General features: G+C 47.0%; 1 long non-coding RNA gene across 3 annotated transcripts; it reads left to right on the forward strand.

Moving 5' to 3' along the window:
- Nucleotides 1-259: 259 nt before the first annotated feature.
- On the forward strand, nt 260-26,243 carry LOC128348224 (uncharacterized). 3 transcript variants are annotated; one of them, XR_008318008.1, is made up of 6 exons: nt 260-1,223; nt 9,680-9,758; nt 10,283-10,393; nt 13,616-13,727; nt 13,861-14,010; nt 21,951-26,243. It is a non-coding gene; the product is annotated as an uncharacterized LOC128348224 (long non-coding RNA). The 3 variants fall into 3 exon arrangements; XR_008318007.1 differs by having other exon boundaries at nt 9,680-10,393; XR_008318009.1 differs by lacking the exon at nt 9,680-9,758.

Here is a 26,243-nt window from a genome sequence, read left to right on the forward strand (position 1 = left end):
TCAAGTCTCTACTTCCTGCCTTCTGGAGCACATGGAGGGTTACCACGTTGGGTGACCTCTTCTACACCAGCCAGAAGACACCTTCACGGTGAGTACCAATGTACCTATCTATGGTCTCTCTCCAGACTCTGATGCCTGGGTGCTTTCTGCAGATCTGGGAGATATGTGAGTTATCGGAAATTTGAGCAAGCAGTCCTAGAGCAGCGGCAGCATCTTTAGAAAGGAAACTGATAATAAGAAGACATTAGATAGGATGGGCTCCAACTTTAGTCCTGCTTCCCAGCATACTTGTTACTGCTAGTTGCTGGATGCAGAGCTGGATCCAGGTTTAGGTACAGGAAAGCAGCTCCTGATCTAGTGGGGAAGATGGTTCCCTGCGGCTGGGAGAGGGGGTGATTTATGAACAAGCTGGCAAGGCTGTTACGATGACGGATTCACCATGTCGTTGCCCTCTGGGCTGCGCTGAGCGCCAGCCACTTAGTGAGACGCTTCCATTAACATCCATCCCCATCAGAGTGACTCTTTAATCTTCTTACATCAACACCTCCCTACTAAGGGCTGCTCTTAAAGAGACAGTGAGCCTGAGGAGGGCCTCCCAGTGACTGGGTGCCCCTGAACTCCTTGCCCTGCCCCTTCTGGGCCCAGTTTTCAAATCCCCAGACCGGCTGGCCAGGGTATCAATTTTAAGATACTTGCAGGGCACTCTTGGAGATGTTTATTCAGAACTAAATTCCACTGAGTTCAACGGGCCTTACGCCCCAGCAAGGATGTTTTGTACTGCAGCCTTAATTGCTACAGAAGGGGACACAGACATAGCCTGTGAGCCATTTGGATGGGGCGGTATAATAAATGAATGAATGAATGATAGCCAAATGAATGAGAAAGACAGAAAGGTAAGGGATCTACAAGGCAATGGGAAAGGAGATAGGTGACATCCCACCCAGCAGGCATGTCAGATGAGGAAGAAGGCCTTTTTATCCATGGTTTATCACATGGGGCACAGACACAATCCAGCATAGGTTTAGAACTTTTGAGCCCCACTGGTTTCAGTTGGATAATGTTAAGCATTTATTCCAGAATGTGCCTGCACACAGGTTATCGATATGGAGCCTGCGTACTGAGAAGGCAGTAGGACAATCTGCAGGCCTATTTAACATTAGCTGTATGGGACAGATGCACAGCCAACACAGACCATATGAAGAAGGGCCAACAGCGCTGCAATGGTAGGGCTTTTCAAGACAATCATTTTAATTGCTTAATAACTCTGCAATTTTGTTGCTCAGTAGTATCAGCCACCTAATGGCGCAGTGGGAAAATGGCTTGACTAGCAAGCCAGAGGTTGCCGGTTCAAATCCCCACTGGAATGTTTCCCAGACTATGGGAAACACCTATATCAGGCAACAGCGATAGAGGAAAATGCTGAAAGGCGTCAGTCATCTCATACTGTGTGGGGAATGGCAATGGTAAACCCCTCCTGTATTCTACCAAAGACAACCACAGGGCTCTGTGGGCGCCAGGAGTCGACACCAATCCGGCAGCACACTTTTCTTACTAGTATCAGAAAGTCAAAATATGTTTTCTCCAAAATGTCATTTCCCCCATCATTCCAGCTACAAAAATTAGTTGCTTGGAAAATGTGATTTCTTTCCCTCCCTATCACTTACACAGCCATTGCACTTTGGAGTGTGATGTGTAATGTGGTGGCAAAAGTATCATCAGCACCTATTGGCTAGTTCCCATAATTAAATCAATTGATTGTCATGACCTCAAAACAGTGGTACATGTGTTGGTAACCTCCCGACTTGACTTCTGCAATGCACTCTATATGGGGCTGCCTTTGTATGTAGTCCGGAAACTCCACTTGGTACAGAATGCAGTGGCCAGAGCCCTAAATGGCTTTGGCCCTGGGTATTTAAGAGAATGTCTTCTTCATTATGAGCCCTGCCGCCCACTGAGGTCATCTGGAGAGGTCTGTCTCCAGTTGCCACCAGCTTGGCTGGTGGCCACACAGGGATGGGCTTTCTCAGTTGCTGCCCGGAGACTGTGGGATGCGCTCCCTACTGAAATACGATCCTCCCCATCTTTTACAATTTTTAAAAAGCACTTGAAAACCCACCTCTTTACCCAAGCTTTTTCAGCTTTTTAAATTTTTAGGTTTTAATCTGTGGTTGATTTTTAAATTGTTAAATTGTTTTAAGTTTTGGTATACGTTTTAACTTGCTTTATGCTATTGTTAAATGCCCAGAGATGAAAGTTTGGGGTGGCATACAAATTTGATAAAACAAACAAACAAACAAATGAATCTACACCAAAATAAATCCATAATTTATTTGTAAGAGTATCAATAAACCACTTAGGCAAAATGAAAGTCTGCATAATACTGTCTTGAATTTATTCAGGGCAACATCAAGGATTAAAACTGCTGAACATTTGTCAACCAAATAGTCATCAGCTGAGGCCAGAGACATTATATGATTGCCCTTTTCTAAGGGCAGACTGAAAGGTGATGACAAATTATAATGGTGATCAATGTAAAGTTCCCCCTTCTCTCCTCTGTAATATGTAGTTATGAAAACATATGATATGATATTATAACATTGTGCATTTTCCTGCTTCCCACCATGGAAAGTGCCTCCATGGTGGGGAGGCACATGATGTGATAATGTCATGTGATTAAAGTTCAGCACATGACCAGGAAGGGAAAGGGAGCTTAACATAGATAGGATTACCTTTTGGGGATACTGCATGTCATCAGCACATGATGGAGAGCAGAAATATTGTATCCTGAATTCTTACAGCTAATGCCACTGAGTTAGAACCAAACTGTAAACTTTATTTTGATACAGATCTAACCATTGTTTATTGTCTACTGCCATTTGGTGTGAGACTAGAGATGTAGCATTCATGAGTGCTTTCGTTTTCATGGTTTTACTGGAGAGATCATAAAAGGTACTCCCCCCCCTAATAATACCTTGGGCAGGATCCAGATTAAGGTAATCCTGATAAAGCACCACTGAAAGAAATTGGACAAGCTAGTCACTAGTATCATTACTTTCACTGAGATTTAGTCATGACTAACTTAATCTGGATCCTGCCTCCCATCTTCATATGAACCTCAGCTCATTTACTTGTGCACTCACACCCAGGGCTGGTTTTAGGGGTGTGACACCTGTGCAGCTGAACAGGGGCCCATGCTTTGGCACGCATCATGCAAGGATGCTGCAAAAAGAGCATAATGGGGCAAAATTAATATTTGTATTTTTCAAGCAGGGGGTGGGGGGCGTGCTTTCCAGAGTTTTGCACTGACGCAGTTAGGGCTGCCACAGTTTTTATCGTCTCCTGTCTTTTCAAGTGTTGCTTGGAATGAGCCCAATGCAGCTGTTCATTGCAGGGGAAGAGTTGTGTAATAGCAGACAAGCTCTCATTCTGGCAGTGTGTCACATTACCAGTCTTCTAATGGAGGAACCCCTGAGATGCCTCCAGGGAGCCCCAGGATTCCCAGACACACCATTCCACACACCACACCAGCTACAGCAGACCGAGCTGAAGTGCATCCTATACTCAGCACAAATCCACATTCATATTTCTCAAAGGGTGAAGACAGACAAAATATGTTAGGTATGGCAGATGTGGATTGCAGATTCAGATTACATTATTACGGTCATTGACCAGAACCAACAAGCAGATAACTATCAATAACAAGATCAGCAGGTTAACATAGTTAAGACAGAATATATATACAACAGTACACCCTTACTGTTCTGAAGCGGGGGGTGGGGGGGGAGTTTTCTTATTTGTCCATGAGGCAGACCCAAGATTCTTGCTGCAACACAGATAGCAATCTCTGGCAAGATCTACATCCCAAGAGATGTAAAATAGGTTGTAGACTTGCAACACTCACACAGTTTTGCATATAAACAAATGGAAAAAAATCATTTGTCTTACACCAATGTCAATGGAGACTCAGCTCTTAGGAACATAGGAAGCTGCCATATACTGAGTCACACCCAAGGTAGATCTAGCTCAGTATTGCTGTTTCTCAACCACCGGTCCGTGGACTGGTGCTGGGAACCCATTGGTCTGTGAGGCATCACTAATAAAAAATCACACACATACACACACACCCCAAAAAACCAATTTTGGGCCAGCAGGGGCCGCCAGGAGCTCTCCAGAGCTCATTTCCAGGCAGCCTTCACTGCTGGATGATGTTCATTTCACTTCTGAAATGAACATTATCCAGCAGTGAGGGCTGCCTGGAAATGAGCTCCGGAGAGCTGCCCGGAATTGTTTTTTGGGTGTGCCTGGGGGTGGGGTTGGGGGCGAGGGGGTGACACTTTTACTAACGGATGGTCTGGGAAACTGCGCACAAATAATGTGCTGGTCCCTGACTCCAAAAACATTGAGAAACACTGGTCTACACAGACTGGCAGCGCCTTCTCCGAGGTTGCAGGCAGGAGTCTCTCTCAGCCCTATCTTGGAGATGCTGCCAGGGAAGGAACTTGGAATCTTCTGCTCTTCCCCTAAGGGGAATATCTTACAGACAGTGCTCACACATCAAGTATCCCATTCATATGCAACTGGGTGGACCCTGCTTAGCTAAGGGGACAAGTCATGCTTGCTGTCACAAGACCAGCTCTCCTCCCTGGTTCCTCTTCTTCCAATACTCCTCTTTTCCCAACTAAAATACATGAAATTACTCTGATTCCATTTGGGAGTGTTTTCCAAAGCCTTGGGGTAACCCTAGAGAAGGCCCAGTTTTGGGTCGCGACCAAGCGAGCCAATGACAACCAGCTTTCCTCGAATGATCTTAATAGGCGGCAGTGTTCATGAAGAAGAAGGTACTCTCTTAAATACCCAAGCCATTCAGCGCTTTATAGGTAATAAGCAGCATTTGTATTTTGTCCAGAAACTAACCAGCAACCAGTATAGTTCTTTTAAAATAGGAGTAATGTGGTCTACAGATGGCCCCGGAGACCAATCTGGCGTCCGCATTCTGCACCAGTTCCAGTTTCCGAGCTACATACAAAGGCAGCCCCACGTAGAGCAGATCACAGTAGTCAAGCCTGGATGTTACCAGCATATGCACCACTGTTTCAAGGCTGTTAGTCTCAAGAAATTTTTGTCTTCAAAAATTCAAGTGGCAAGCTGTGCATATGTACAAGGAAAGCTGAAATTCACACTGTGCATGAAGAACCGATGACTTCTAGTCATTACATTAAGTCTTTCTTGAGTTGGTTTGAACCTGTTTGCTTGTGTTTCGCCATGCTTGACCTGAGATTAAAATGAAGAATCTGTTCCCACTCTGGACAACTTTTACTAATATATAATCCCTCACAGCATATTTTGAATCATTAGCTTTACTTCTCATCTGAGTTTATCCAGCTTTAAACTGCAGGGGTGGGGAAGTAGAAAGCTGTGGTTTTGCTGCATTATAAAGGCCTTTGGCACCCAATATGTTTTCCCCATAAAGGTAAATTATGCACAGCAATCATGATGTCACCTGTTTGACAAGCTGAAAGGATTGTGATCCTGTGGCTCAACTGCTGCCTGGCTTTTCCAAGCCCTCTAATAATCCTTCGAGCACCTTCTTATATGCACAGCAGATTTTTCCAGTATCAATTTCAAAGAAGGTTATGGATGCCAAAAACTTGACACAGCAGCCAACAATGTCTCTCACCAAGGCTATAATATTTTCCTGTGCTTTCTCACCAGCCCCCTGTAAATCCACCCACTATTAGTATCTGAAGCCCCACAACTGCAGAGGAATCCCATTGTCAGAGGTTTAAGCAAGCCCTCAAAGAGTCTGCCACACTCAGACCACTGGCTCTTCCTGAGCAGGCAGGGTGTCTTTCTAGATGGGGAGGGGACCTACACTCTAAATGCGTTACCACCATTAACCCTATCCCGTGCCAGCGGGGCAGTGGTTCCCAACCTGGGTTCCTCCAGATGTTGCTGAACTACAACTCCCAGCCTCCCCAGCTACAATTTATTATGGCTGGGGATGCTGGGAGTTGTAGTTCAACATCTGGGGGAACCACTGTGTTGGGGCAATATACTGCCCCCCTGTACTACCCTTGAGGAGGATTTTGTGGGCAGGGAGGAGGCAGTCAGGGCTGCCAGTTTTAATTTATTTCATGTTGTTCCTTCTTCCAAGGAACCCAGGATGACATACATACTTTTATTTTATTTTGTTACAATTATATGCCACCTCAAACAATCAGTCTCTAAGCAGCGAACAAAAGTTAAAAACAGCAGTTGTCCTGCTCATCTCCTCCACTTCCCCTTACAACGACTCTGTAAAATAGGTTAGGCTGAGAGAGAGAGTGAGTGGCCAGCCCAAGGTCTCCAGAGAGCTTCAGAGCTCAGTGGGGATTTGAACCTGGGTAGGGCTGTCATATACGTAAATAAATATCGGGAAAGGACAGGCCTCCTCTACATTTAAGAGATGCACAGAAGCAGGTATTTCAGCAGGTGCAGCTTGTCATGCAGAGAAAAGCGGCACCTGCTTAAGGGCCCTCTTCTGTACAACTGCTAAAAGTGCCCAGGAGACCTGTCCTCTTTCCCATGTGGCAGCTCTAAACCTGGGTCTATCACATTCTAGTTGGGCACTTTACCACTGCTCTACCACACTGGCTCCCAACTTTTAAGTGACTCTGCACCTGCTGTATGCCTTTAGCAGCATCTGACAAAAAGAAATTAAGCAGGTGAAGCTTTTCCCAGCCTGGAGACAAAGTGACTGAGAAAGCTTCAAATGCTTAATTCAGGAATGCACAACTTCAGCCCTCCAGGCAGCTGCGGTTGGACTATTACTCCCATCATCGTCACCAGCCACAGTGACCAACAGGAATGATGGGAGTTGTAGTCCAACGATAGCTGAAGGGCCTTGGCTTAATTTATGTATGTAGAATGGCTGTGAGGTGGGGTCAGTAAATATGCTGGCAACCCTAACCGGGCAACTCTGCTGAGGAGGAGGCAGCTGCTATCTTTATATTTTAACAGGGATACATTTGCCAGCCATTCAACTGGCAAGTAGAGCCTCGGTTGGCGTCGAATAGCTGGGCCGGCTGGCCCGGTGCGGAGAGCCATCTGCCTCGGGAGCGGAGCACGGCCAGAAGGGGGCCGCCTCTCACCCATAGTGCACGGCACATTCGTGGGGAATGGAGCCAGTGTGATGTAGTGACTAGAGTGCTGGACTAGGACTGGGGAGACCCGAATTCAAATCCCCATTCAGCCATGATGCTAGCTGGGTGACTATGGGCCAGTCACTTCTCTCTCAGCCTAACCTACTTCACAGGGTTGTTGTGAGGAGAAACTTAAGTATGTAGTACACCACTCTGGGCTCCTTGGAGGAAGAGCGGGATATAAAATGTAAAAACAAATAAAAATAAAATAGTGCTAAATCATTCGTAGATGACCTGACATTCATAGACAAGACGACCTCAAGAGTTAGCAGTCTCATTCTGCAACCAGAACACAAGCTACACACCAATTAGTGCAATAGGCATGCAAAGTATCGGATGGTGTTTGGGGAGAATTGCATTTTCCCAGCAAAAAAATAAATGTAATTAATATTCCATACTGAACACAGGAAAAATGAGATTCCCATAGGAGTGCTTCCTTCCTTCCTTCCTTCCTTCACAGGAGATTTTCGGAGATGGAGATGGAGATAGCTCAGTGTCAGAGCATCTGCTGTACATACAGAAAGTCCCAGGTTAGGCAAGTATCTCCAGGTAGAACAGGAAATGATCCCCTCCCCGCCCAGTCCAAAATCCTGGAGGACAGTTGCTAGTCAGTATGGGAGTTGCTGAACTACAAGTCCCATCATCCTGATAATAAATTGTCACTGGGGATGATGGGTGTTGTAATTCAGCAACATCTGGAGTATGACTGGTTGGGAAAAGACAATACTGAGCTAGATGGACCAATGGTCTGACTCTGTATATAGGAGCTTACACTAAGGGCCCATAACTCAGTGGTAGAGCAAATGTTTTGCATGTAGGTCACTGATCCATCCCTTGGTGTCTACAAGAAGGACTGAGAAAAACTCCGATCTGTAACTTTGGAGGGTTGCTGCTGCCAGGATTGTCAGTATAGACAATCCTGAGCTAGGTGGGCCAATGGTCTGCACTTTTGTAAATGAAAAAAAAAATCAATTGGAAATGCACCAAGGGGGAATAAGGATGGATGTGGATGCTGTGATTTGGTGAGACTGCAGGGAAAGGGCAGAATGTGGTACTGGCTGCTAAATTCAGATTCTGGAGAATTTTTAAAGCAGTTTTCCAGCCCTTATGAATTTGAAAACTATGGTTCAAAGAGCATAGGCAATGCCTGCAGAATTTGGAGAAGTTATCTGTGCCTTCCATAGCTCCATGCTTCTCCCCAACATTAAAACAAAGAAATGAAAACAGTAAACAACATCTCAGAACAAATTATGCAAAACCAAAAATGATGCACACTTTGGTTCAATTTGTCTAACAGGAAGCAGAATTCATATTTTCTTGGCACATAATTTGAATTGCCTGCAGAATTTTAATCTTTTTAGCACACACAGCCATGAGTGTAGCCAGCTGAATCCAGAGTTCCAAGTTCTGCACAATGCCACAGAGGCAGTTACTCCATCTGCCAAAGCTGGCATACATTTTAATTTTTTAAGTGTTTTTAACCTTTGATCATGAGGAAGACTGGAATATTAGAGCTTTGCAGCATGAAATCTACTCTGCTTGTGTTTCTAGCAAGAGTAGATCCACATATTTAGATTGTAAAGTTAAGTAGATGAGGGAAAGGGGCTTATATTTTTGGCAGATCTGAGAACAAGATGAACATTTCTGGTTAGATCCCTACTGAGACTATCCTAAAATAATTAGCTTTGGGATCACTCCTGATTTGATAATTGTCCCTTGTTAAATGGACAGTGGATAGCTGATTCCCTCATACACACAAAGACATATTATTCAGCAACAACTCCATTTTCTCCTTCTCCTTTCCCTCCCTTTTCCTTTCTGATTCCGCCCCCACATTCTCTATAGGATCCCCACTGGGACAAATGTCCAAACAACTAAATCAGGGCTGAACTTCGGCCTTCCAGCTACCTCCCATAATCCCCAGACACAGCAGTCAATAGCCAGGGATTATGGGAATTGTAGGTCAACATCTGCAGGAGGGCCAAAGTTAAGTAGTCCTGAACTAAATAGAAAACATTACTGGATAGAATACAACACATCCCTCCCCTGTATAACAACCAAAATTTGAAATTATTTAAAATTTGGTGACAAAGTCTTGAAGTCTTTTACGTGGTTGTACTACTAGTAGTAGTACTACTACTACTACGGAGCCAACGTGGTATAGTGGTTAGAGTGCTGGACTAGGACCGGGGAGACCCAAGTTCAAATCCCCATTCAGCCATAATATTTGCTGGGTGACTCTGGGACAGTCACTTCTCTCTTAGCCTAACCTCTTCATATGGTTGTTGTGAGGAGAAACTTAAATATGTAGTACACTGCTCTGGGCTCCTTGGAGGAAGAGCGGGATATAAATGCATAATAATAATAATAATAATAATAATAATAATAATAATTAATAAATAAATAATACGGATATTTATATACCACTCTTCAACCAAAGGTCACAAAGTGGTTTCCATAGGGTTCACTTCTCCTAAGTCTTGAATTCTCTGGCATAGGAGCTGTTTATTCTTCTGGTACTGAGGACAGTCCATCACTTCTATCAGCTTCATCTATGAGGTCAAAAATAGAGGCAAGGTAAAATATCTCTTCAGTTCCTCTTGAGATCAGACTCCCTTTCCTATTGTCTCACAGTATGCATGCTGGAAAATCTTGAATTGTTCCATTTCTTTCCATCATCCAATATGACAGAATCCCCTCGGATTTCAATTATTTCTTTTAGTCCAGAATATCAGGAAAATCCCTTTCTCACTTTATAAGACAGACATACTTGAACAAAGTCCCCCACCTGAAATGTTCACTGTTTCACACTCCGTTTCTGATCTACATACAATTTATATTTTTGTTGCTTCTCCCTTACTTGATCATGACTCTCTGCATCCTCAGAGTAAGATCCGAAAGCCCTATCAATTGTCTCCATTGGGTAAGTTTGGTGGTAGCTTTGGGACCTCTCTGTAGTTCAAAAGGTGATTTTCCTGTAGTAAAATGAGGAATAGTTCAATAAGCAAATAGTTTCACAGATATCCTCTTTCCAGGGTTGTTGTTGAATAGTATCCAGTTGTAAACTTCCTTTCACTAATCTGTTCATTCTTTCCACTAAGCCACTCCCTCAAGAATGGTACAAGGAAAGAGTCTTGTGTTTTATCCCATGGTTATACCAACTCGGCACAACTTTACTTTACTTCATGAAATATTGGTCCATTTCAAATGAGGTAAGCTGCATCCCATTGTCTGTCACTAGTTCTTTAGGAAGACCTTCCCTTGCAAAAACTGCAGCCATGAACTAGATCACCTTATTTGTGGTAGTGTTGTCAGCAAATGAAACTTGTGGCCATCTGGAATAGTAATCCACCATCACTATAGCAAATCTTTATTTTGCAGGTTGGTTATCAAAAGGCCCCATTATATCCAGATCATGTTTTTCCCAGGGACCATTGGCATACTCTGCTGGAGCCAAGGGGGTGGTAAAGGTCTTCTGCAATTTGTCAGATACATCTGCACTTCATGGCCATTAAGTTTAACTGGTTAATGTGGAAAAGCAGGCTCTGATTCTGTCACACTTAAAATGCTGTCAGGAAATGGTTCATCTGCCTCATCATATGGTGAATCAGTAATGGAGTGGACAGCAGACTTGGAAACCTTAGCAAAGTGTCCCCTTTTCTTGCACCTGCTGCAAGCAACCTTCCGTGACAGTGAGCAAAATTGATTTGTGGGACGAGTCTCTACATCAGTAGTATTGGTAGCTCCTCCTTTCTTGTGCTGCCACTTTCTGGGGCAGTGCCATATGAGAAGATTGGGATTGGAAGGATTTAGACTGAACAGCCTAGATTTCAGGAAGTTTGTTTTGGGGTACCAAAGAGAGCAATTTGACAAAATGAAGAGCATTTTCCACTCTCCTAAACATCTCTATGACTTTATCCAAGGTCGGTTTCTGCTCCAATAGCAGTTTTTCCTGCAGCTTGTAGCAATTTGTTTTCATAACAATCTGATCTCTGATCAGTTCATCAGGAAAGTTGGCAAACTCACAGGTTACACTTAAGGCACACAATGCTGTGACGTATTGATCGAACAATTCACCAGAAAGTTGGGATCTAGAATAGAACTTGTCATTTGTAATGTTCATCAATCACATTCCAAAGTAGGGTTGAAATGATCAGCTAAGGCTTGAAAAGCTGCTTCATAAGAATTGGCATCCCCTTCCAAGGTGGCAGGAAAGGACAAATTATTATATACTAGCTGACCCAGGCACAGAACATCTGCGCTCCTAGTTCTCCCTTCCTCCCCCTCCATTTCAGGGCTCAGCCAGTTCTCCTCTCATCCTTTCAGCCAGTCTCCCTCACTTCTGTTTCCGCTGGCAGATCCCACCCTCATCGTGAGGAGGCCAGCAGCCCTGTTTTCACCACCTGCTCGGCCACTCGCAGTGGCACTGCCTCCTCCTCGACCTCTTCCCCCCCCCATCTTTCGTCCTCCTTGCGAGGAACCCAGCAGCCCATTTTTGCCAGCTGCTCGGCTGCTCAAAGTGGCAGCGGTGCCTTCACCTTGACCTCTCCCCACCTCCCTCCCCTCCGCCAGTTCTCGTCCTCCTTGCGAAGAGGCCGGGGCCCCATTTTTGCTGCCTGCTCGGCCATCCTACACAGCTCGCAATGGTACTGCCGCCTCCTCCTTGGTCCCCCCACCCCCTCGCCAGCTCTCAAAACTCCCAGCAGCTGTTTGTGAACTCTTGTGAGAGCTGCCACACATGGGATTAGCCATGGGCACACCTTAGAGAATTTTATATATAGAGATTCTCTGGCCTTCAGGGCCCAGGCAGTGAATCAATATAGCCTCCTGCTTTGCTGGAGTAAAATCAGGCTAGTGTATGGTGAGGAGTTAACTGCAGAACTAAGGCCTCCATTGTTTCCAGGGAAGAGCAGGTTCTCCTGGATAGGACAAGAAAAAAAGTTCTGGTGGGATAAGAGCCATGCTGCAGTGGGCATCCAGTGAACAACAGAGTCCAGAATTGAGATGGGAACAGTACCTTCGGGGGTTGGGCAGGTCAGGAAGCTGGAGAAACAATCAGCAGCCGCGGTAGCAGAAAGCAGTTCAGGAATGTAGGCCCAGTCATGCAATGAAATGAGGTTGCAGGAACATTCACAAGCCTTGCAGGCTCACATGCATAGCTGATTCAAAATCTCATCACCAAATGTTTTATAGCTGCTTCCCTCATACACACAAGGGATCTCGTGTAGATTTAACTAAAGGTTTATTCAGCAACAACTCCGTTTTTTCCTTCTCCTTTCCCTCCCTTTTCCTTTCTGACTCCACTCACCCCACCCACACTCTACAGGATCCCCGCTGGGACAAACTTCTAAACAACTAAATACAAAAGATTACTGGATAGAATACAAGAAGTGGCTTGTTCTGACATAGCCCCACATACAGCCCAGATCCATATGCGTGTGGAAGGAAGCGTTCATGTGTGTTTCCCCGTGTAGATGGGGATCCTGCATGCAAACAGTGGATGAGTCCACAATTCCACTGCCCAGTCTAGTAGCTAAGGCTGCACATGTTCACAATCACTTCAAGAGATTAGAAACCTCTGTGTATTGGGCGGTTGGGTAGGGGGACCACTCTGCTGGGATATCACAAGATGAGGAACTGCAGGCTATTAGTGTGATGCGCCATTAGGGTTTGTGCGGCACAAGGGCAGGGAGCTGTCCCTGGGCGACCGGATCGGGCTCCCAAACAATTGCCAGCTCCATCATGGAGCCGGAAGGGGTGGTGGGGATCAGGGGCTGGCTGGCACCCGGAAGTCCCAGGATGCCCTGCGCAAGTGTGCGGAGCATCCGGGAGAGACCCCCGAAGCCAGGAGGCTTGTTGGAGCTCCCAACGGGGGGTATCCTCAAGAGTCGCCGCAGTGCAAAACCACGCCACAGTGTCTCACGGCAGCCAGGCTTGGACTGGCCCACAGGGCAACAAGGCATATTCCCGGTGCGCCCCACCCACAGGAGGGAATATGGCTTGCTGGCATATTCCAACAATATTCCTTGTTGGAATATGCCAACAAGGCATATTCCCTCCTGCGCCCCGTTGCACTCAGCAGCAGTGAATACTCCCACCCTTAATTACCCATTGTGCTCGAAACCCGGCACCCTCCTCACATATATTCCACCGCCCTCTCCGTGCCCCCAGTTTGGCCTTGACGGCAGCAAAAACACAGTTAACAGAGTGAGCATTCCGTTAACCTTGTTTAAGGGGAGGGGTTCCTAGGTGGGCTAGTCACAGTGGTTCTAACCATCACTAGAAACCGGGCTGGGCTCCCTTAGCCTTGATGAGCACTAAAAAGCCTAGTTAAGGCTGAGTGGAAAGCAGGCCACACCATGCCTTTATTCTGAACAATTTTTCCAGCTTCCGCAAACCTGCTCATTGGGCCTTTCTCCCCCTTTTTACTTCAGGGTCCTGGCATCTTTCCCACTTTTGCAGCTTTTGGAGCAGCCATCCTATCCTGCCCCCTCAAAACAGGGGACATGACACAACCCATGAGCCAGGACTGCGGAATAGTGCAAGGTCAGAAAAAAACAACTCTTCCAATGAAAAGCTAGCTAGGCTAGCTTTCTAGTCTAGATTCATGCCATGCTGCTTAGGTAAATGAGGGACTTTGCCCATTTGCACAAAGTCTGCTACAATTTTTTTTTTAAAGGAAAGATTCCAACAACAAAGGAATAAGAATGGAAGAATGACTGAGAAAAGACTTGTGCACAGACTTCTTGGATGAACTGCTAACTTTCAGGAGACATAATAAGGAGACAAACCCTGAGCTTTATTTATTTATTACATTCCTGGAAAGAAGGTGAGATAAAAATGTTTCTCTCACTCCCCCCCTGCCCCCCCCGACATATACACACATTTACCAGAAGGGAGACACTAATCAAGACCATCAGTGGCAGATAATGGGATGAGTTGCAGATTGTCAAATCCTCTTATTATCAGCATCTGTGATAACAAAGGGTGAAGATAGATGTAACATTTTTATAGCTGTGGGACTAATTTGAAAGCATTCTTCTATGTTCCATCTATACGTATCTTTCCTCTCCTGTTGAGCTCCAAAAGTATTAGTTCTGCATGTTTATAGCTGAAACCAGCTGTGGATGTCACTGACTGACTGCAGCTTGTGATCTCACACAGCCACACATCCTCCACTATTGCTGGAGCAGCTTTGCAACTGTTTGTGGGGTGGGGGGTTAAGCAACTTGATTAATATTTAAATGAATAAACTTCCATGAAGTACATTTTTAAAAAATTTTTAAAAAACCATGTAAGCCTGCCTGAAGTATGGGAGAAAAGAGGCAAAACTGGTAGCAGAATCAGTGTTTGATTTGCTGGTATGCACACCTACCGTGTGAAAAGCGGGGCCTCATACTAAGGCTAAGAAAGCCACATCTGTCTTCACCCAAAGTTTCCAATATGTACACTTTCACTGCTCACTGATCCCATTATAATTGTTTATGCAATTGTCTTGAATATTGCTTTTTTGGTGAAATGCCCAAAACACTGTAGGAGGACAAACACAGTATTTGTCTAGCCACCATATATGAACCTGCTCTGTCCTGAGTCATATGACTGGCCCAACTAGACTAGTACTATTTACTCTGCCAGTGGTTTGCCAATATTTCAGGCAGAGCCCAGCCCTCCTATGCTTATAATCAAAGATGCCAAGAACACAGTGGCCCGCCAGATGCCTCTGGGAAGCCCTTAGCATCCTTACAATCCTTGGCTGCCAAGGATGCCACAAGGGCTTCCCAGAGGCATCTGGTGGGCCACTGTGTGAAACAGGATGCTGGACTAGATAGGCCTTGGGCCTGATCCAGCAGGGCTGTTCTTCTGTTCTTATTACTTTCTGCATGCAAAGATGCATCACATTTGTGTCCCACCCTTTGGTAAGGCTGAGAACAACTGATTAGCCAAAGGTCAGCTGGTGAGCTTCATGACTGAGTGGGGATCTAAACACAGGTTTCTGAAGTCCAAGTTCAAGATTCTTAGCTCTCAAATAGGAGAAACCCAACAACTTGTAGGCAATGTGACTAGAACTACTTCCGAGACCAACACTCAGTGCTCATATTATGGAGTGAAAGGGAGAGGGCCCAAACCTAGAAGACTTACCCCTACAGAATTATGAAATCAGAACATCCATGGTTTATGGGGATATGCCCCTGCCCCACAGCCAGTAGCTAGGAGGGCCATCAGAACAGGTGGGGTGGGGGAGGCACTGCCAACTCCTTAACGACACACCTATAATAGCTGGGCAATTATGGTGAGTGTTGCAGTGCAATAAATAATGCCAGCCTGGGCTGCCGTACAAACACAGCATCCCCCAGTGGCTCGTCACACCGGTGCGGCTCCACAAGTTGCGATGCTGCACCGCTGCAAGAGTCGATGCTCTTACTCTTACATACGGATGGGCTTAGGATCAGCTGGAAGTCCTTTTCCAACGCACTGATGGTCCAGTGGTATGGGTGCACATCAGGGTGCATGAGAAATGGCCCTATTAAAGGGCGCATGGCTGAAAACAAAAGGTACATATACAGCACTGCTGGTCTCACAATTGCCTCTTTGCAGGATGAGGAGGGCTCAGTGAGGAGGGGGAGGCCCTGAAGGCTCTGGCTTGAAGAGGACTCTGCACTCCTATCCCCCCCCCCACACACACTCCTCCTTGCAGTGTTTGCTTCCCACCACCCTCCCCTTTTCACAACCGAAAGGATAACTGGGCAGGAACAGGGAGAGCTAAGCTGCTGCCCAGGGCTTTGATCTCCGAATTCATTTTATAGAGAGAGAGATTTTCCCTTTCCCCCAACATCCAATGTGTGGCTGGTTTATGGGCACATGGAGGAAAATCAATACCCTATCAAAGTAATCCTGCTTTTATGGTACACTTTCTGGCTGCGGCTGCTATTCATTGGAGACTCTAAACACTAACTAAATCTAGTGGGCACCGTTCACCAGCCCTTTCAGGGGTCAATTTGCTTCAGCAGAATTGACTGGGTTCTCCAGCAAGTTGCCTTTTTTATTATTATTGTACTGTATTTTATTGTATTGCATTTATTTATTTTTTATTTGTGTGGCTATTGTGTTTTTGGGTTTGGGTTATTTATCATCCACTTATCATATTATTTATGTAGGACTGTTTACTACTGCTACGGCTGCTCCTGATACTAGTGTAAAATTAGTACCAGGGCTATGAAAACCAGTCGTGGTAAAATATTGTTGAACTAGACTATCATGCTGTGCTTTTCAAGCTGTGTTCCAGAGAGCCCTGGGGTCCACCCAGATGTTATCAGGGGTTCTTCACTGGGAAGGTCAGTAATGCTGCACAATTCTTCCTTGCAGTGTAGCTAAGCCAACACTACCAGGCTACTTCTGTGATGTGTTGGGTGCATTAACATTTCCAGCAGCATGGTGGTGAAGTCCAACAGGCCTGTCTAGCACACCACATGAGCAGCACATACTACCCAGCACACTCTCCAGAATCCTCTGCAACTTTCGGACACAGTACCCTGAATGTTTTAATAATAATTATTGATTTTAATAATATTTAGTGGTTGACATGATGCACAGCCTACTATCTCTGTAAGACTACACCACGGGGCTGGTGAAGACTCATAAGCAACCTGATGCCGTTCTGAATTAGCAGTCTGCAAGCAGCCCTACTGCAGTTTTCCACATTCGCCACTATGGGGGAAACTACAGTGGTGCTACATGTGCAACCACTCATAAAGAACAATGTTGGGAACTGCTTATGAGTCCTCAGTAGCCCCAGGGCAGAGCTTTACAGGGATGTTGGGCTGTGCATCATGTCAGCCGCTATTTGTATAGTGTTTTTTGAGAGTGCAAAGCACTTCATGTGTATGATCTCAATATAATCCTTACAACAATCCTGTAGAGGAAGCAAGAGTTAGTGGCTGACATACTGCACAGGGCTCTGTCAGCCTAGGAACAGAACATTTGCACAGTTGCACAAGAATTCTCTTGCACAAGACTGCACAATTGTACAAATGTAGTCCGCATTTGAGAGTGCTTTGAAATAATGACCTTCTGTTGTGCAACTGCATTTTCACAACTGTGTAGTCTTATTCTGGATCACTCCTATGCAATTGCTCAAATGCTCCACCCCTAGGCTGATGGAGCCTTGCGTGGTATGTTAGCCATTATCCAGTAGCAGCTGGTGAGGACTCCAGTGGAGGGCCGGCAAGAGGCACCTTTAAGACTAAAAGAATAGGTGCTTACCTTCGCTCTCGCCGCACCTGAACGCTGCTCAGAGAAGCAGCGTGCCGTGCCGCCCAGCATCCCCTGCGGCGGGAGATCACCTCCGCCACTCACCTGGCTTCCACAGAGCCGATCCCCCGCCCATGGCCAGGTGAGTGGCAGAGGCGATCTCCCGCTGCAGGGGATGCTGGGCAGCAGGGCACGCTGCTTCTCTGACTAGGTGCGGCGAGAGCGGAGATAAGCGCCTATTCTTTTACTCTTAAAGGTGCCTCTCGCCGCCCCTCCACTGGCGCCCTGACCGGCCGCTAATGCCATTATCTCCCTATTGCAGCTAAGGCTGAGAATGAGTGGTTTGCTCGAAGCCACCTAGGGAGCTCACAGCCAAGATATGATTCAAACCACTCCTAATTTGGAGCTCAGTCTCTCAGCCACTACACTGCACCAGCTCTCAAGAAAATCTGAACACCACTGGCCTAGGACTACAGAGCAGGGTTCCCAACCTTACATCCCCAGATGTTGTTGGGCTACAAACTCCCATCATCCCCAGCCACAACGGCCAACAACATCTGCAGATCCAAGGTTAGGAACTCCTGCTCTACAATCCTACACTGGAGTTTATCCCGGTGGACCTGCTTCACCTACCCCGGTAAGGTCCTGGTTGGCAACTAAGTTTGCCAACAGAAAGGACAGAACAGAAGAGCCAGCAACAGGGGCTCCACTCAATGACCCCCACCCCCTCAGAATTCACAGTCAGGGGTCTCCCGTGCCCCAGCAAGAGAAGTTCTGTCAGGTCAGTTCTTGTGTACCTCCCTCGCATTGGCCTATTGGCTTGCAGGGGCAAGAAATAGCTGAGATGCTATTTATGAACTCTGGCAAAGCCTCTGTTGCTGTTCACACTGGGGAGGAAGAGGTAAAGGTACACATACAGAGATACATTATTGAAGCTATGATGAGGCTGCTCCAGTTTCAGCGCACTGAGTGCATTCTGCCCCAAATGAATCATGTTCTCTGCAGGTCTGAGGACAGACAAACTCCATTCTGTACGTTTGCAGCAGAAACCGACTGTGCTCAGTGTTGACGGGCGGGCACCTGTGATGTCACAAATCCATGTGTTGCCTTCCCCCTTCTCAGGCAGTTTTGCCATTTTTTAAAAAAACTGGTTGAACTTTTTTTAAAAAGGTGCAGAATGGTTAAATTGATAAATGCATGTGCACTGCAGTGGTTTAAAAAATAAAGAGGTGCGCAGCCTTCCTGAAGCATGGAGTGTGGGAAGATTGATGATGGAACTTAGCATTTGTTTCTCCAGTGTCAATTACATTGTGAAGGGAGTCAGTCTAACCCACTGAAGAAAAATTGGCTATGACTCCTGCTTGAATGTCACATCTGTCCATACCTCTGAAGAGCCTTTTGCCTGAACTTCTGCTCCATAGAGTAGAAAACAACTAAAATGCATAATAAGGGAGTGGCATTCAGTGGCGCTCTTTGGACTGGACTTCCGGGTGGAGGTCCAGTCCCTGGCAGGCCTGGCGGGGCAGGGCTCCAAATACTGATTTAGGGTCTCCAGTGCTAATTTAAGTTGCAGGATTGTACATGCAAAATGTGGTATCTCTCTGCAAGTCGGTGGGAAGTTTCTTATTCAGAATTGCTTCTAAAAATACAAAGGGGCTATTCTCACGATTAACAAAAATCGGGCTAGGAGAGCCTAGCCTGATTTTTGTTAATCGTAAGAACCACCGGGCTCGCAAGTGAGCCCGGTGGTTCTTGAGTAGCTAACCTGCTCAAGTAGCCTGCCCCTTAGCCCGGGTCAGCTACTCGCAAGTAGACCCCCAACCGGGAGGCAAAAAGCTGGCTCCAGGGGTCTCCCCAGTATTCCCTGCGCGCTCATGCAGGGCATACTGGGGCTTCCGGGGGCCGCACGGCCCCCGCTGGCTGCATCACAGAGCCAGCAACCGTGTGGGTGGCCGATGCGGCCGTCCAAGGCTCCCTGCTCGGTCATCTGTGGGGAGAGCAGGCTTAGCCCGCTCTCCCCACAGTTTTGGAGAAAGTGGGTCTCACGGATCGTGAGACCCACCTCAAAGAGAGTGTGTGTTAATTTGTTCTCAGCTTTCCCTGAGCATGTTCTGGTGTAAAACACAATGCATTGTAGCATATCTGGCAGTGCCCCCCCCGCCAACAAAAGGCCTATAGGTCCAAGCTCCAAAATTATCTAGGTGCACCTCTGGTGGTGTTAGAACAGGGTGGGGCTTGGAATGCTTATCTGCCCAAAGCTAAAATAATCTCCAGGCAGAGGGAATTAAAACTGCAAAAGTTTTTCTCCAGACTGCTATGAAACCAGTCAGTCTAATCTCCCGTGCAAGTCTCCTTTTGAAGAGTCTCCACTCTGAAATTAAAATCACAACATGGTACAGACTTGTTGGGGGGAGGGGGGGCCTGAATAGTTAGGGGAATATGGCATTATTTCAGAAACGCCTTGCAGTTTGAATACTGGGGAAATGAGATTTCTTTGAATGGAACCACTTTCTTGAGTGAAGATGTTTGGATCGCATACAGTGACCGACAATTGCACATTGCTTCTTGGCATTATTCTCAGCTTTCCTTTTGGGCTTTAAAGACAAGTGTCCCAGGGAAGAATTTGAGAAGATGTTGGCAGTACCTGGTGAAGGTACTGCCAACACCACTGACGTTAGAGGGGGGTAATAGGAAACTCTTTGAAGTTAGAGGGGAGTAATAGGAAATTGATATAATATGGGATATTCCAGTGCAAAGCAATTTTGTCCCTTCCTCAGAGGTACTAGTTTTTGTCCCCACAGCCTCCCTCACTCTCCCCAGTCTCTATACCCTTCCCTCATCCATCCCCTCTAGACATTGTCCAAAATGCCTCATTCCAGCAGAGGATTAATGATGTGAAACAAGCAGATCCATGAACATTATGCTTACGTTGCATTCCCCCCCCCCCCCCCGGAATTTGGCCTTCATTGGTGCAGATTCATGAAGTGGAAAACGGGCTGCAGCTTCAGTCAGAGTTGGCAGCCCTAAGCGTGTGCCACAGACCAGGTCCGGGGAGCAGGGGCTAGCACAGAGTCAGGCACTTGACTGGGAGTTCCAGGGCAGTCCCGGGCAGTGTCCACCGCGACTGGCAAGCCTGCTTCTGGAAGCACAGCAAACTCAGGGTGCTTGATTCAGGTTTAAGGATTGAAGCAAGAGTAAACAAAAGCAAGGGACTTCTAAGATCACAAAAGGCAAGAAGCAAGTGCAAGCGTGAGGTTTGTGGGAGCTGAGCGGACAAGGCAGTACTGCCTAAGAGGGATACCATCAGACGAGACTGAGTGTGCCAGTTTACTCAGTGGTAGGGAGTCATTCTGGCTGCACTAGTAGGAGATCAAGCTGGTCTGTTCAGACTCCCCACCACCTTGCCTGGCTGGCAATTGATTTCATTGATTTCATCACTGGGTGGGGCTTGCACCTTTCCCAGGCTCAAGGCACAAACTCTGGTCTACATGATTGTATTGCTTGGGCTCCAAATCCAAGATTCCATGGGGGCAGGAAATTGCTTTGGTAAGATCAGTTCAAAAGTTACTGTCATGCTGGAGCTTCCGGGGGCTGCACAGCCCCTGAACTCCTCAGCCCCTGCCGGCAGTTGGGCTAAACCCGCTCTCCCCGCTAACCCCATTTTGGTGGTTCCCACTGATTGTGGGAACCGCCTCATTATTTACAGAGAGACAAGTGCGGAGCAGTTTTCCGTGCTCTTGCTGCAGGGTGTTTGTTAGCCCCGCCTCTACTCCAGGACTGGAACACAAGTTACTAAAGTTCCATTCAAAAGCTGGCCTGGATCAAGGAATGGATTAACCAAAAACACCACAGCCACCAGCAGCAAACCACCTATAAATCAGGGAAGCAAGCCCAGATCCACTCTGTCCTTTTATCTGAAATCTCATAGGAACATAGAAAGCTGCCTTGTACCAAGTCAGACCCTTGGTCCATCTAGTTCAGTATTATCTACACTGACTGGCAGCAGCTCTCTAAAGGTTCAGGCAGGAGTCCTCCTTCCCACCCCTACCTGGAGATGATGCCAGGGACTAAACCTGGGAAAGCAGATGCTCTGCCTTTAAGCTAGAGCCCTATCAGGGTTGGAAATATCAGAGTTCCTTTCAAGAGTTTGTTCATCTACATGTCTTTGAATGTCACATATCACCTGCCTGTTATATCCACTCTCCCAGAAGAGAAAATTCAGAGCATGTCATATCTGTTGTGTATGTTTTGATTTGTGTGTTTTTATATAACTAGAAAAAACATTAATAAAATGAATGAAAAAACAACCCGGTGTGGTTGGACAGTATTAAAACATTTAATGAAAAAACTACCCTGTGTGATAGAAGAGTGTTATCCCCATATGGCAAAGAGGAGGGCTGGGACACAGGGGGCTTATCTAGAGCTATATCTAGTGAATTGGTGGCATAGAAGAGATTTAAACCAGGGATTTCCAGATCTGTAGCTTACTACAGTACAGAAGTTCTCATTTGTTTGTTACAGGCATGAAAATTACACAAAGACATTTCCAAGCTTCCTTGGTTGTGGCAGACAAACTATTCGAGGATAAGTTTTTGTTAAGGAGACACATTGTCCAGAAGACATATTGTGAAGACCAGACCAGAAGACAAACTTTTCCGTTGCGCAAAACTCTTCTTCAGGAGGACAAAGGCAGACAAGGAGAATTATTCTAAGCAGGGCCATAGTTCAGTGGTAGAGCATCTGCTTTGCATGCAGAATGTCCCAGACTGAATCCCTGGCAGCTCCAGGTAGGTCTGAGAAAGACTTCTGCCTAAAACCTTGGGGTGCCGCTGCCATTCAGCATAGTAGACAATATTGAGCTAGCTGGACGAAAGGTCTAACTCAGTGTAAGGCTACTACCTATGTAGGACACTTCCAGCAAATTCAGGAAACACATGATTAAGCCAGGCACGACATCCATTGTTGAAATCAGGAGCTGGAAGTCCGCGGAGGCCTCCATGCCTTCCCAGCATGCTTTGCACTGCCAACTGACTGGAAAGCCTCATGACATCAGCAACTGCCACGCTCTGACTGGCCATGAAGGAGCAGGAGGTGAGGCAGACCCAGCCCTGCTGAAGCTGCTCCAGCGAAAGGAACACAGCGTGTGTTTTGCAGAGCGCCATGTCAAGGGATAGCAGCCCTGTGGCCCCAGCTCTCTATTGTTTCCATGCCTGCTGAGTCCTGGTGGCTGGGTCGAAGAGTTGTGTGGGCTCATATGACCAGAGAATCAAAGTATGAGAGTCCTCTTCTCCCACCTCAGTTATGAGCAGATTGAGAGAGCTGGGTTACTCTGCTTTGAGCAACCTGCAATGGAGAGGTTTGTATGCATCCACCCAATCATGCAAACCAGGCAGCCTGCCTCCTACCCTGACTTTGAAGATTGTGGGAACCAAGCGATTGTGTTTTTTGTGGGACACGGGGAACTGGCTCTCCCTGTTACCCCTCCTGGTTCTGCTGTGGTCTGGATCTGGGCTTGCTCCTCTCAAAAAGAAAAAGGGGGTGGGGGGAGAACAGTCGTTCTCATAACAATCTCCACATGTGCAGTCACAAAGCAGCTGCACCACTGTTCTCAAAAAAAGTGAGATTTTCTCCATTCAGAAATGTGACGCTGCAAGTGCAGGGAAAGCATAGGCTGAAAATGGATGGATGACAACATGTGCAGACCCATAAAGAGTGAGCAAACAAGGTGTGGCAATCCCAGACTAAACACCTGTCTGCAAGTGCCCTTAATTTTAGGTACACCTTTACAGAGTTCAGCACTAGAACTTGCTAGGGATCAGTCCTGAAACACGATAGGAGAGTTTCTGAGCATGTACAGAGAGCATTCCCATCCAACACTGAGTAAACAAAATTTGCCCACACACATCTGGAATGAGGAGGGTGAGAATTCCAGGGCAGTTTGTGGGCTTAAGCCCTGACATAAGAAGAGCCCTGTTAGATCAGATAAAAGCACCATCTAGTCCAGCATCATGTTTCCAAGAGGGACCAGCTGGATGCCTCCAGAACCTCCACATAAGAACATTAAGAACAGCCCTGCTGGATCAGGCCCAAGGGACCCATTCAGTCCAGCATCCTGTTTCCCACCAGGTGCCTCCGGGAAGCCCATAGGCAAGAGATGAAGGCTTGCCCTCTCTCCTGCTGTTGCTCCCCTGCAACTGGAATGGCATTCACGGTATGAGGGCGATAGTTTTTCTCTATGATTCATCCCCAGCAGCAGGCATTCGGAGCTATACTGCCTCTGAACACAGAGGTTCCACTTAGCTACCATGGCTGGCTAGCCATGGCTGTTGCTTATCTTTCTAGAAGCCATAGCTCAGTGGCAGAGCATCTGCTTTGCATGCAGAAGGTCCCAGGTTCCATTCCTGGTAGCATCTCTCCAGGTAGGGCTGGGAAGGAGGAGGATTCCTGCCTGAAACCTTGGAGAGCCACTGCCAGTCAGTGTCGACAATACTGAACTAGATGGGCCAATGGCCTGACTTGGTATAAGGCAGTTTCCAAAGTTTCACATGCATGTTTCCTAGAAATTAACAGTTGTTTCTGTGCACTCAGTGAAAAGGTGTCCTTTCTGGGTTGCTCCCATGGCAGCTGCCCTCTATATTTGTTGGAGGTACATATGGCAACCATTCCCAGGATCCTTTTCAGGTGGAGGGAAAGCAGCCTAGCCTAGAAGGAGAGGAGAATCCGTCCTTGCCACAAATACATACGCCCATCCTCACACATTCTCACGCACATTCTTTCACTTGCTCTCAGCACCTCCTGCTGCAATCCAATCCAAGCAGCCCATAAATTAAGCAGGACAAAGGCACATTCCTGGCCTGCCTGGCCCCCTCTCTCCTCAGCCCCCTGGCTCCGCAGAGTCGCCTGCGCCAACATTGCAGGAGAGAAGGGATGTTTTTCTCCCTAGCGCTGGCATCCTGAGAGATTCCCCCATAAATCTCCCCTGCTTTGTTGTGTCCCCCTTGCAAGCTGTTTCCATTCATTCTAACCTGGTAATTTCATCTTCATGTGCAGCATTAGAAAGCGGGAAGGGGAAAGAGGCGGGGTGGTGGTGGTGGGGGGGAGCCCAGGAGAGGGAGAAAGAAAAATCTGGAGGAGATAAAGCTGAGTTGGCTTCTTCCCCCCCTGCTCCCCTGGCCCTGTCTCTCTCCGCTCTCTGGAGCTGCTCTCAGAATAATAATCAAGAGCCTGGATCAAGAGGCTTCCAGACACACCACAGCTCAAGGACATCCTGCCCCAACAAGCCTGACTTGCAGCTGAACCTTGCTTTTTAAGCCCAGCAAAGGTCTGGATTTACCATTTCACAAAGCAACAGAGAAAGACCCTCGCATCTGAAACTGCCTTTTACTGAGGGCCAACCCAAAGACATAATGGGTTTGAATCTTCTGTTGACTTATTTTGGCCAATAACAGGGAAGAAAATCTGGATTAGGATCACAGGTGCTGCAGGAGCGGGGCTTCACTCTTTCCCCAGTGTGCTATTTTCTGGATGAAGATCACTCCCTTCCAGCTGCTCTTTGTCCCATTAGGGAGAAATGGGCATGCAGGCTGTTCCCCCATTTAACAAGGCAAGTAGCAGTTTGGGCAGTGATGGCACAAGACGTCCTGGTGTCTGAGGGAGGGCACCAGTTTCTGCCTCTTCCCTTTTTTCAAGAAGCAGCAGAGGCAATACCTGGTGTGGTTGGGGAAGAACTGCTCAGATGGCAGAGGGTGGCAGAGGGATAAAGGTGAGGGTGAAGGCATCTTTCCACCCAGCTGGCACTCCAATAATTTGCTGCTTGTGGCGACTGCCTCAGCTTGCCTTATGGAAGAGCCGCCCCTGAGTTGGGGGGGAGATTTTCCTCAGGAAATGGTGCTGGTGGAAGGATTAACTTCTGCCCTCCCCAGTGCCAGGGTCCCAATGCAAGTCCTCACCCCACAACTGCAATTGGCCAAAAAGAGAAAGAGAGGGAAGATCCAGTCACAAATCTCTGCTGTTCTATCTAGTTTGGACTTCAGTCAGACCATCTACTGTAGGAGTTCCCAACCTTAGGTCCCCAGGTGTGGCTGGACTACAGTTCCCATGCCCAATCACAATGGCCTTGTGGCTGGGGATGATAAGAGTTGTAGTCAACCTAAGGTTACCCCTGATCTAGGCAGACATCTGTCCGGCCGTAGCCCCCTTGGGCCTCAGGTGGAGGCCTAGCTCTGTGACCTGAGTTTCTCTTTAGCAAGAGAGGCCAGGGCTTGATATGCTATACCTCCCCAGACACAGTGTTTGTTCCTTCAGTTTGTAGTGAGTTTCACTGCCTTTGACTGTGGTTTGGCAGTGCCAGCGTTACATCTGAACATGACGCTGCAATCTCCCTCGTTGGCTACCGGTGTTGAGGGAGGAAGCTCCTCCCTCCCTCCCTCCAGCTGCGATTGGCTGCTGGGACTGTCCTTCAGTCAAGAAGGAATCACAGGCAGTCAGTTCCCCCTCCTCTCTGCAGTTATGCTGACTGCAGAGAGGACACTCTCCCTTATGTCTGAATTCGGATGGGAAAGCAGGGGGAGGAGGGGTATGGAACCGTGAGTCCATTGGACCTGTGGTTCCATGTTGCATGCAAATGTGGCCATAGAAGAAGCCCCATTTGGGGTGTACAGCCCACCCACCCACCCTGCTCAAATGAAGGGTACGGATAGGAAGCATACTGCTAGGCATACATTGAACATGATGTGTGAATAACAGCACACGTGTACAGATTTGTACAGATTTACAGGGGCTATATTTTAACGAAAGGCGGTATAAAAATGCAAA

Source organism: Hemicordylus capensis, chromosome 2 (assembly GCF_027244095.1).
Source record: "Hemicordylus capensis ecotype Gifberg chromosome 2, rHemCap1.1.pri, whole genome shotgun sequence".
Lineage (NCBI taxonomy): Eukaryota > Metazoa > Chordata > Lepidosauria > Squamata > Cordylidae > Hemicordylus > Hemicordylus capensis.